This window comes from Gekko japonicus, unplaced genomic scaffold (genome assembly GCF_001447785.1).
Source record: "Gekko japonicus isolate JY-2015 unplaced genomic scaffold, Gekko_japonicus_V1.1 scaffold492, whole genome shotgun sequence".
Lineage (NCBI taxonomy): Eukaryota > Metazoa > Chordata > Lepidosauria > Squamata > Gekkonidae > Gekko > Gekko japonicus.
In genome coordinates, this window is record NW_015168060.1 from 264,192 (window position 1) to 276,251 (window position 12,060).

The window sequence follows — 12,060 nt, forward strand, 5'->3', positions numbered from 1 at the left end:
AATGGCGAAAGGGAACTGGAGGGGCTTCGGAGACGCGAGAGCCGGGAAAAGCTTCGCCGCACTGCAGCCGGATCTCGGGCAGGTTTCCTTCGGAGTGAGTCGTCGGGGGAGAAACTTTGAGTTCTTGGGATGGAGGGAGGGAGGCCAGGGTAGGACGCCCCAGCAGCCTGCGGGATGCCAGAGGCGGCGGCGGCGATGGGCGGGGGAGGGGGAGCAGAGGATCGGGAGGGAGGGGGCCTGCAAAACCAGTGGGAAGGTCGGGCCCCGTGGGCCCCACGCAGGCTACGGGCCTGCCCTGCTCCCAGTTCTCCTGCCACTCTACTCCCCTACCACCAGAGCTCCTATGCTGGGGTGGCACATGACAGCAACATATCTGCAGCCATGTCACCTGGACCCACCATAAGCATTGAACAAAGAACTCAGAGTAACCAGCTTGCTCAGCGGCTACGGGCCTGCCCTGCTCCCAGTTCTCCTGCCACTCTACTCCCCTACCACCAGAGCTCCTATGCTGGGGTGGCACATGATAGCAACATATCTGCAGCCATGTCACCTGGACCCACCATAAGCATTGAACAAAGAACTCAGAGTAACCAGCTTGCTCAGCAGCTGTTTTTAACAATGAAACTCGTATCTGTGGCCTTTGAGTTTCACAATCAGACAACATATCATGTCTTCCTATATCACTGTAGTGATTGTTTTTCAAAAGGATGAATAATTCAGTGCAACAGAGCTTTTGCTGAGGCTAATTCAACAGTAAGGTGATCATCTCTCTCTCTCTTCCTCATCTGGGCACCTGGGAGCCAGTTTCATTTCATCTAAGCACATAAAACTTAGTTAACTTCATTCCCCTCCCCCTCCAAATAACGTTAGCCTTCAAAAACAGGCTGGTGGGAGGACACCGAGGAGTGAATGAGCAGCATGTCTTTGCTAAAGGCAATTTGAAATCTCTCGTGTAAGTGGATCAAATTAAATAAACCTTCTGTACTGTCAAGGTTCAGAATCTACTGATGTGCCAACATTTATTCCACAGCTCTGTACTTAGTTTTTAAGGCAGACAAGGTCAGCTGGGCTTGATTGATCCTGCAGCTATCTAGGAGGAGGACAAGCTGGTTCCTCCAGACGAACAAGGACTAAAACAGTAGCGGCTTCCATTTTCACCTTCATTTGGGCTCTGAGCAGCTGGTATGGTGTGACTCCACCAGATGGCATTCTTTCTCCAGTGAAAACAGAAACAGATTTCTTCTCCTCCCATCCTCCAATCGCCTCAGGGGCTCTGGGTTTAAGTTTGTTTTTCTGCTGGGTTTTTTTTAAAGGCAAGGCTTTAAGCTACTACAAGCCTGCCTGCACTCCGTCTTACCTGACAGATGAAGCCAAAGTAAAATAAATAAATAAACCAGATCGGCCTCTGTCAAGCATTGATAGGTGTCAAATTATAAATCCGGAGAGCAAACATCTCAAAGTTCCCACAGCCTGAGGCCAGGAATAGACAAACAGCTCATCAAGAGGGAAAAGCGGTTCCTGGATGGTACTCCTCCAGATTTGAAGTTGGGAATTGCTCACTTCAGTGCTTCTCCATGAGGGAAAATAAGGTTGTCAGGGAGAATGCAATAGTAAGGCCATATACAGAGGTAACAAACCTCTGAATACCAGTGCTAGGAGCCAACATCAAGGGAAGGTCCAGGACTCACTTTGAGGCTGGCACTGTGTGCAATCTTATGCTGGATTAGATGAAATGGTGGTTCGATCCAGTAGGCTGTACTTATATTCTAAAGCCTATTTCCCAGGCACCTAGTTTGCAGGTATTGGGGGGTGGGTGGGTTAATGAAGCCACATCCACCTGTAGTTTAAAGTGGTAGAGTATGGAAACAATTTTACCACCTGATGAACTGTTTGGGTATACCAGGCCGGAGAGAGGATTTGTATGGAGGTGAATTCCTTCTCATTCTTAAAGAAACCCAGGAGAGAGGGAGGAAATATCTAATTTTCAGTTACTGCATGCAAGAAGGATGGGCTACCTGTATTTCTAATACTTGTGTGGAATGTGGAACTTTGTGAGGTACAACTTTTCTCAGCCCTGCATGAAACATTGCGCTTCTCAGAATTCCCTCTTCTGCACGCTGTTAAAGTAAAGGAGCCCCTTTCCTTTGCATAGCTACATGGAAAGATAAGAATTGGGTTGGGCGGTCCCCAAGTATTTTTTGTTGTTGCAGCTGTAGGTAAATTATAAGTTTGTCTCTCCATTGTGTCTTATCTTATTCTAAGCAGAACAGAATACGTTTTGAAAAAAAATCATTTATAACATCTGTCACATCTTCATTTTTCCCCCTCTTCTCTATCTACAGCCTGTGTAGGGAGCAGCCAGCCTTCCCTGTCCTATTTCTTTTTTGCATCCAGTTATATTTTTGTTCATGGTTGTAGTTTTCGACTTTTCACTGTTTCTTACGGTGTACACATTGCACATTACTAGATACAATCAGGGCTTTTTTTGTAGAAAAAGCCCAGCAGGAGCTCATTAGCATAATAGGCCACACCCAACAACAGGAGCTCATTAGCATATTAGGCCACACCCCTGAGAGCACAGCTCATTAGCACATTAGGCCGCACCCCCATGTTACCAGAAGTGTGGTTATCCAGCCACACCCACCTTTTGCTTGTTATTCTGTTTACCTTGTTTGTTGTCAAAACCCAGGGCTTTTTTGTAGCAGGAACTCCTTTGCATGTTAGGCCACACACCCCTAATGTAGCCAATCCTAATGAGTTCCTGCTGTTGGGTGTGGCCTATTATGCTAATGAGGTTCCTGCTGGGCGTGGCCAACTTGGGAGCCAGCCGGAACTCCGTTCCTGTGCGTTCCTGCCCAAAAATAGCCCTGGATACAATGGATATGACATTTATACCTCCAATATATAATTCATTCTCTCTCTATCCTTGTGGGGAAGTTATTTATGCAGAGGGATATCTCTCTCTCTCTCTCTCTCTCTCTCTCTCTCTCTCTCTCTCTCTTTCTCTCACACACACACACACACACACACACACAGGTTTGCCAACCTCCAGGTGGCACCTGGAGTTCTCTTGGTATTACAATTGATCACCAGGTGACCAAGACCAAGATCAGTTCCCCTGGAGAAAATCACCACTTTGTTAGGTGGGCTGTGTGGCATTATATCCTGCCAAGGTCCTTCTCCCCAAGCCCTCCCTCCCCAGGCACCCCCCCCAAATCTCCCGGTATTTCCCATCCTAGAGCTGGCTACCCTATGAACAGATAATATAATGTTCGTTATTGACGCTAAGTCACTTTAAAATGATAGCATGTTGTGTATGTGGGGGAAATTAGTTCTATGCAACAGAAAATTTTGTGAAAATAAAGAATCATGGATTTGATTCACATGAGGGGGATCAAAATGGGAAGAATTATTTTTGGGTTAAAACAGCATAGATGAGAAATCTGAAATTTCCCCAGCCCTGGTTATCCGATGGGAATCAGACGTTTTTGACTGTCCCACCTGAACTGCAGGGGCTAGATCTGTGTGTCACCACCACCAAGAATGCAGGCAACGGCCCTCCCCAGAAGACATTTACATATTCCAGACAGACTGGCAATGTAGAGGGTTGCCTTTCTGGGCCTTCCATGAAACAGGGACCGGAAGTGCAGCAAAACAAAGACACTTCCCTCTCCAGGCCTAAAGTTTAGTTCAAAGAAATTGATAGTTCCTTCCTAGAGCCACTGAAAGAAAACTGAAGGATTCTGACAAGTGTATGCTATTGTAAGTACCCATTTTGAACATGGAAGATGACTTTATTTATTTATTTATTCAATTTATACCATGCCCTCCCCGCAAGCGGGCTCAGGGCGGCTTACAACATTGGCACAAAATACCAGTAAAACCATATAAAATCATTTAAAAACAAAACAATACAGATAAAACTCATAAAATCGTAAGGTGCTAGTGATCATTCAGTTTGTTGCTTGTGATGGCATACTAAGGATGTTTACAAGCTGACAGTTCCAGCTCAGTGGTCGTCCTGAATTGCTCGATGGAATAAGCCAGATGTTAAGGCTGAGGGCCAGGCTCGTTGATGGTAATAGTGAAGGCGGCTCCTTAGTTGAAAGCCTGGTGGAAGAGCTCCATCTTGCAGGACCTGTGAAACTGTAACAGATCCCGCAGGGCCCTGATCTTTTCCGGGAGCTCGTTCCACCAGTAAGGAGCCACCACTGAAAAGGCCCTGGCTCTGGTCATAGTGAGTCTGGCATCCTTGGGGTCTGGGAGGGTCAATCGGTTCTGTGACCCTGACCGCAGTGCTCTCTGGGTTATATAAGGGGAAAGGCGGTCCCTCAGGTATGTCAGACCCTGGCCATATAGGGCTTTAAAGGTAAGCACCAGCACCTTGAAGCAAATCGGTATGCTATTAGCAGCCTGTGCAGTGCCTTCAGCACAGGCTGGATGTGCTCCCACCTAGGTAGACCCATCAAAAGCCTGGCTGCGGCATTCTACACTAGCTGCAGCTTCCAAATTTGTGACAAGGGCAGCCCCATGTAGAGAACATTACAGTAGTCTAGTCTTGAGGTGACCATCGCGTGGATCACTGTGGCCAGGTCATTGTGGTCGAGGAAGGGAATCAACTGCCTAATCAGCCGAAGATGGTAAAAGGCCAACAATGGATAAACGAGCCCTGAGCCCCGCATTCCCTCCAACAAAGTGGTGAATATGATGGGGAAATATGGTTTAATTTTCATGGTGTAGTGTACCACCACATTAGAATGTTATAACCCTGCGAACATATATTTAAGGAACAAGAAGACAATATTGGGGAAGCCCATATCTTAGACCAGGCTTTGTCTGGCAACGGAACTGCACAATCCGTTTGCCAGCTGATTTGGTAACTCAGGGGTTGTGCTGAATAAGTTTCCAGGAGCATCTTGTAAATGGATGAAATTTTATTTTTAAGGCACAGTTGATCTGTTTTCATGGTTTGTTCAAATGCAGTGTAGGGTCATGCTAGTCCTGACTTGGAATTCAGAGTGATACAGAGATGTCAACTGTGAATATTCAAACCAAGGTAGGTGGCAGTCATATTTGTTTTTCAAATATTCTTTCTTTGCAAGTTTACTGCCCTGTAGTACATCTGTGAAGCGGGTAAGCAGTGATGCTTCTGGGTCTACTTGAGTACTTCATAATTACTTCATAATACTTCATAATTACTTCATATTACTTCATAACAGAGGGCCAAATTTGGGAGGGCCAGTCCACCTCTGTTGATAGATCTCTTCAGGGTATTCAAACTCACCCTGGGCCTGGACAAATTCCATATAAAAACAGAAACAGATTTTTGCCACTCTTTTAAAGCATTCCTTAGGAATTGTCATGGGAATTGTGTGGAATAAATATAGAAGTTTTGGGGAAATCGTATACCCTTGACCGAAGAACGGTACACTCCTTCTATCTGGGATGGTCGTCCTCTTCCACCGAGCGCGCAGCTTCAGTAGGGACGCAAATGTAGCGGTGAGGGAGGTAGGGGACACTCGCCTAGCCAGCCAGATTAGCCGAATCAACCCTGGCGATCCATGGGGTGACAGATGTCGGAGCCAGATCGCCCTCACATGATCTTTTCCAGGAGCTTGTTCCACCAGTAAGAACCCACCACTGAAAAGGCCCTGGCTCTGGTCATAGTGAGTCTGGCATCCTAGGGGTCTGGGAGGGTCAATCGGTTCTGTGACCCTGACCGCAGTGCTCTCTGGGGTATATAAGGGAAAGGCGGTCCCTCAGGTATGTCGGACCCTGGCCATATAGGATTTTAAAGGTAAGCACCAGTACCTTGAAGCGAATCGGTATGCTATTTGCAGCCTGTGCAGTGCCTTCAGCACAGGCTGGATGTGCTCCCACCTAGGTAGACCCATCAAAAGCCTGGCTGCGGTGTTCTGCACTAGCTGCAGCTTCCAAATTTGTGACAAGGGCAGCCCCATGTAGAGAACATTACAGTAGTCTAGTCTTGAGGTGACCATCACGTGGATAACTGTGGCCAGGTCATTGCGGTCGAGGAAGGGAACCAACTGCCTAATCAGCCAAAGATGGTAAAAGGCTGACTTAGCAGTGGCTGCTACCTGAGCCTCCATTCTTAAGGAGGAATCCAGGAGCACTCCCAGACTCCTAACGTCTGGCGCTGGCACCAATGCTGCCCCGCCGAATGTCAGCAGTAGGGCCCCTGCCCACAAACCGCTCCGACCCACACACAGGACCTCCATCTTCGCTGGATTCAGTTTCATCTGACTCAGTCTGAGCCAGCCAGTCAATTTAATTGAGGGTTTTAATTGAGGGTTTTGCTTGACTTGGTACTCCTTGGTGGCTTGTGGAGGTTTTGGTCCAGTTTGGCATCTAAAGAAAAGCGGGGGGGGTGTGTGTTGGTGGGTTTGTTTTTTTTAATCATCCACACAATATTGTCCTCAAATTGTCCTTGTTCTAGGTTTTTACTTTGATATTAATTCTTTCCAAACCTGGTTTGAGATGACTTTTTTTTTTTTGAAAGATCGATGTCCAAATAGCTTTGCATCCTGTGAGTGGGAAGGTGCTCATTTTTGAAGATCCCACCTATGTTGCCACCATTTTCTTTACCTTGGCCCTCTGTGGATCCCATTGCACTCTGTACCATCATAGGGTTTTGGGGGGCATTTTGAAAAAAAATGAGTAATTGCTCTATCACTATAGTAGTATATGGAGGAGGCAAGGAAAATGCAAAAAACCCTTCCATGTGAACTCTCCATTGCTGCTATGACTGCCTCTGCATTCAAAGCAGTAATGAGTGCATGATTGCCATGGAGAATCACTGCTGAGGGAAGCCGTTCTGGTGGTGTAAACAAACACTGATAGTTGTTATTGAGTAGTTTTTGCATCTTTCACCTGCTTTGATGGGGATTGGTATGAGAGAGTATAACAAATGAAATTATTCCTGTGTGGAATAAATATAGAAGTTTTGGGGAAATCGTATACCCTTGACCAAAGAACGGTACACTCCTTCTATCTGGGATGGTCGTCCTCTTCCACCGAGCGCGCAGCTTCAGTAGGGACGCAAATGTAGCGGTGAGGGAGGTAGGGGACACTCGCCTAGCCAGCCAGATTAGCCGAATCAACCCTGGCGATCCATGGGGTGACAGATGTCGGAGCCAGATCGCCCTCACATCCGTTTTGGGAAAATAAAAGTTTTAATTATTTGAAGTTGCTCCATCCAGGAGGAAAGAGATGTCGCCTGGTTTAAATGAGACTCCCTGGTCAGTACCTTTAAAGGAAGAAAGTTAGTTTTAAAAACGTCGTGGATCAGGAAGACAGCCATGTAGGTATGAAGCAGCAGAACAAATTTCAAGTCCAGCAACACCCTTTGATCCTAAAGGACCAAACTTTGTAATGTTAAATTATGCCTGGGTGGGACTACTTCAGCCTGCAAAGGACACTGGGATTGCCTCACTTCCCTTTGGTACTGTGGTATTTGGAAAAGTGTGCTTTGCACATGAAAGCTTATACTTTGAATCAGGGCTCTTTTTGTAGAAAAAGCCCAGCCGGAACTCATTAGCATAATAGGCCACACCCAACAGCAGAAACTCATTAGCATATTAGGCCACACCCCTGACAGCACAGCTCATTGGCACATTAGGCCGCACCCCCGTGTTACCAGAAGTGTGGTCATCCAGCCACACCCACCTTTTGCTTGTTATTCTGTTTACCTTGTTTGTTGTCAAAACCCAGGGCTTTTTTTGTAGCAGGAACTCCTTTGCATGTTAGGCCACACACCCCTAACGTAGCCAATCCTACTGAGTCCCTGCTGTTGGGTGTGGCCTATTATGCTAATGAGTTCATGCTGGGTGTGGCCAACTTGGGAGCCAGCCGGAACTCCATTCCTGTGCGTTCCTGCCCCCAAATAGCCCTGCTTTGAATAAACCTTTGTTGGTCTTAAAGGTGCCACTGGACTCTAAATGTGTTTCCTTTGAATAAATATTCTTTGCACATAGAATACAGGCATATTAAAGGGAAGACTGGGCTGTAACATTTCTCCAGAACAGTGCCCTTCACAGCCAGGCAGGGATTTGAGTTAGGCTGCTCAGGCCAAGTCCATCATGCTTTCCAAACAACACTCTAGCTTTTTTTAAAAGAACACACTGTCTACTGCTGCCCCTTTCCAAACATCATTTATTTTGGACCAATATACTGGTCACATGCATTTATCTATTTACTTGCTTCAATTATACTGTTCCTTTCTATCCAATGGGGACCCAAAGTGACTTACATAATTTTATTCTCCTCCCTTTTATCCTCACAGCAACCCTGTGAAGATAGGTTAGGCTGAGAATGAGTGAATGGCCTGCAAGCTTCCAACCTGGGTCTCCCACATCCTAGGGCGATTCTGCATTGGCTTCCCCTTCCATTGTTTTACAAAAGCCATATTGGAACAGAATTTCCCCTCTGCACTGCATGCTGCTTTCGTTTATCATCAGATTTTATGGGACCCTCCACACTGCATGCCGCTTTTGCTTTCTTTGATCATCAGGTTTTATGGTACCTTCTGCATAGTTTTATGGCCGTTCAGGGGTGACTTTGCAGTCAGTGCGGCATTGCCCTGAGGTATTTGAACGTGGTTTTGAGCTGCACCTTTCCCTCCCAGTTGAGAAAATGTGGGAGCAAATGCTAGATGCAGAATCACCCCTAGTCTGACTCTCTAACCACTATATCACACCTAACCACTATACATTCTAGTTATTTTTACCTAGTGTTCTGCCTCTTGTGATCTGTCTCCTGATTGTTCCCAATTATCTGTGTTATTAAGATTTATGCTTCTAATTAAAGATCTATTCTCTTAACAATCTTGAACACAAATTGACTGCTTAGAATCTCACTCATGTAGCCCAGGAAAGCAGGAGGGACACTAGACTAGACAATCTCTCTCTCTCTCTCTCTCTCTCTCTCTCTCTCTCTCTCTCTCTCTCTCTCTCTCTCTCTCTCACACACACACACACACACACACACTCCTGGTGTCCTTTAGGGAGCCAATAGAGTGTCAAGAGGGAGTCAAGAGGGAGTCAAGGTGTCAAGAAGGAGGTTAATGACATTCCCCTTGCCCCTCCCCCATACAAATGCAACCCAGTTCCACATGTACAATCTCTGCCTCGTCTCTCATGAAAGAAACGTGTGTGTGTGTGTGAGAGAGAGAGAGAGAGAGAGAGAGAGAGTCATGTGTCTGGGTCCTTCTGGATCCCTAGGATTTGGGGAAATGTATCCATTCCCCTGCCTTGCCTTCTCATGCCATTTCACAACCTTCTTCACAACTCTGGAGAGATTCCGAAAGATAATGAGCAGTATCCAGTCTGCAATTAGGCAGATGATGATAGACCACAAAGTAGGCAAGAGAACTCATCTCACTGGGTGGGCTCAGCAGTGCAACAACAACAACAAACCCCTTTGTTTGTTTGTCTCTCTCTTTTTTAAAAGGCAACCATGTCACAGAGACACCGGGAACAGGGAAATGACTAGCAGGAGAAAGGCTGCAGTATAGCTGATAAGAGAGCACAGCAATGAGAATTACGGCAGTACATTCACAACAAGCTTACATTTATCGGAGAGTTCTGTATTCAAGATAGGGGGGGAGGGCTGCTTGTGCCTGTGGGCTGACTACCAAAGCACCACAGTCTTAAAGGTGATAAAAATAGCTTTTCCAATGCTCATTTGAAAACCACGCTGTCTCTTTCTGTCACAGTTGTTCTAAGTAGGATCTTTTAGAACTGTAAACATAACAAAATGAGAAACCTTCTTTAATTTGGGCTATACGCAGGGCATACCAGAAAGGGTGCTCAAAGGCTGGGAGTTCTCCATCTAATGAATGCCTGGATGTAGCATAACAACAGATTGAATACTGGTCTGTGTTACAGCCTCTGCCTGGCTGCTGTGCTACTGATGCCCCCTCCTGCTGGGAAATTAAAGAAGGAGAGGGGCTTGGCTTTGGGGTGGAAGGAGCTTTCCTGCCCCCTCATTCAGCTGTCCCTTCACTGCTGGCGCCGAGGCTGTTTTCTCCTGCCGCTGCTCTAGCTGAGTGTCTGTAGAGCCAAAACTAGACTCATGCAAGTGACATGAGTCAGGACACAGGTGCCTGACCTTACTCTCTGTCTCATGCAACAACTTATATGAAGTAAGGTTACTCATCTAAACAGTGCCCCACTGCTCTCTTGGGTTCTGGATTGCTGCGAGGGTGGGAAGAGAGTGAAGGGCGGGGTATAAAGCCAATATCATCATCATCATCATCATCATCATCATCATCATCATCATCATCATCATCATCATCATCATCATCATCATCATCATCATCATCTTCTTCTTCTTCTTCTTCTTCTTCTTCTTCTTCTTCTTCTTCTTCCTTTTGTACTGCACCATTTTTGTCAGTGGAAGTGACCATGGGGCTGGTGGTTTGCCCCCTTCCACTTGGATTCAGAGAAAAGGGCAGCCCCCCCCTGCCACTTCTGCCCTCCCCCTCTGATCCAGCTCCAGCAGTTGTTTCCCCTCCTCTGATGTCTTCCGCATGGAGCAAGCAGGGTAGATACTGCTGGGCCAATGGAAGAGCATTTTGGGAGAATCCCCCCCCTTAAATATTTTTTGTATTTTGTATGGGTTTCATGAGGTCTGCAGAAATACCTCCTTTCTCCCTTCATGGCCCCGATCTGCAGATTTAAGTATCTGACAATGGGGCTATGTTGAACATTAGATATATCAAATGCCGTTTTTGGTTTCTAATACCTAAATATAAAATGTAAGTGTTTATTTCAAAGGGGCGAATACCCCCCCCCTCGATACATGTAAGCAGAACCCTTTTTTCTGTATTTGAGAGGAAAAAGATCTGGGGTCTCATTTATACAGACATGCTCGATCAAGCTCAGTACGGCATGTTGGGATTAGTTCAGAGAGACCAGGATTGTACCCTCAATAAACCATAGAACCACTAGACTGGCCATGGACTCCCTCTCAGCCCAAGCATTTCTGGCATTCAGCCCTTGCCTCTTCCAACTGTTGCCTCACTCCCCCCTGCAGTACCCATCGATTTGGGAGGTTATTGAGTGTTATGTACATGGACCGCCTCCAGGGGTCAGCGGACAGGCCAGAGCTTGGATCCAAAAACAAAGGAAACTCCAGATCCTGGATTCTCCAGCCCCAACCAATAGCCACCTTTGGCTTGACATTTAAACCCTCCAATGGGAGTGGGGGGGTTGCTGGTGGATATGTATATAGTTGGCCCTGTTGGCCATTAGAGGTAGTCTTTTTCTATGTGAAGTACAATAAACGTGTGCTACAGCATGTCGTTGTCAGAGTCCTCCACGCGGCGAACCCAGTACTTTTCATTGAGTGTCAGACTGGCCACAGACTCCATCCTAGCACAAATACTACCAGTGCTCAGAACCCACCTGCTCTAGTGACTGCCTTCTTCCCAATCTGGCAACCCCTTCCCCCCACAAATGCATCTTGTGGCAGGTTGGCAACTTTCAGTTGGGAAATTCCCACAGACCAGGAAGGAACCACTGTAGGGTATAACACCATAGACTCCACCCTCCAAGGCAGTAATTTTCTCCAGGGGAGTTAATCTCTGTAGTTTAGAGATCCGTTATAATTCTCAGAGATCTCCAGGCCCCACCTGGAGATGGGCAACCTTAATCTTGAGGTTGCTAGGGCACCTCCCAAGACAGCTTAAATTTTGACATCCATCCTTCATGAAGGCTCATTTGTTCTTTAAGTTTAAAAAGGTAAAGGTAAAGGTTCCCTTGCTCGAAAGCCAGTCGAATCCAACTCTAGGGTTGCGGTGCTCATCTCCGTTTCAAAGCCGAAGAGTCAGCGCTGTCCGAAGACGTTTCCGTGGTCATGTGGCCGGCATGACTAAACACCAAGGCACACGGAACGCTGTTACCTTCCCACCGAAGTGGTACCTATTTATCTACTTGCAATTTCTTGCTTTCGAACTGCTAGGTTGGCAGGAGCTGGAACTAGAGACGGGAGCTCACTCCGTCATACGACAACCCGGGTCTCCAACTGCTGAACTACTGA

The 12,060-nt window shown here is 46.6% G+C and overlaps 1 pseudogene; it reads left to right on the forward strand.

Moving 5' to 3' along the window:
* Position 1: 1 nt before the first annotated feature.
* Positions 2–12,060, forward strand: part of LOC107113234 — a 23,096-nt pseudogene continuing 11,037 nt past the window's right edge.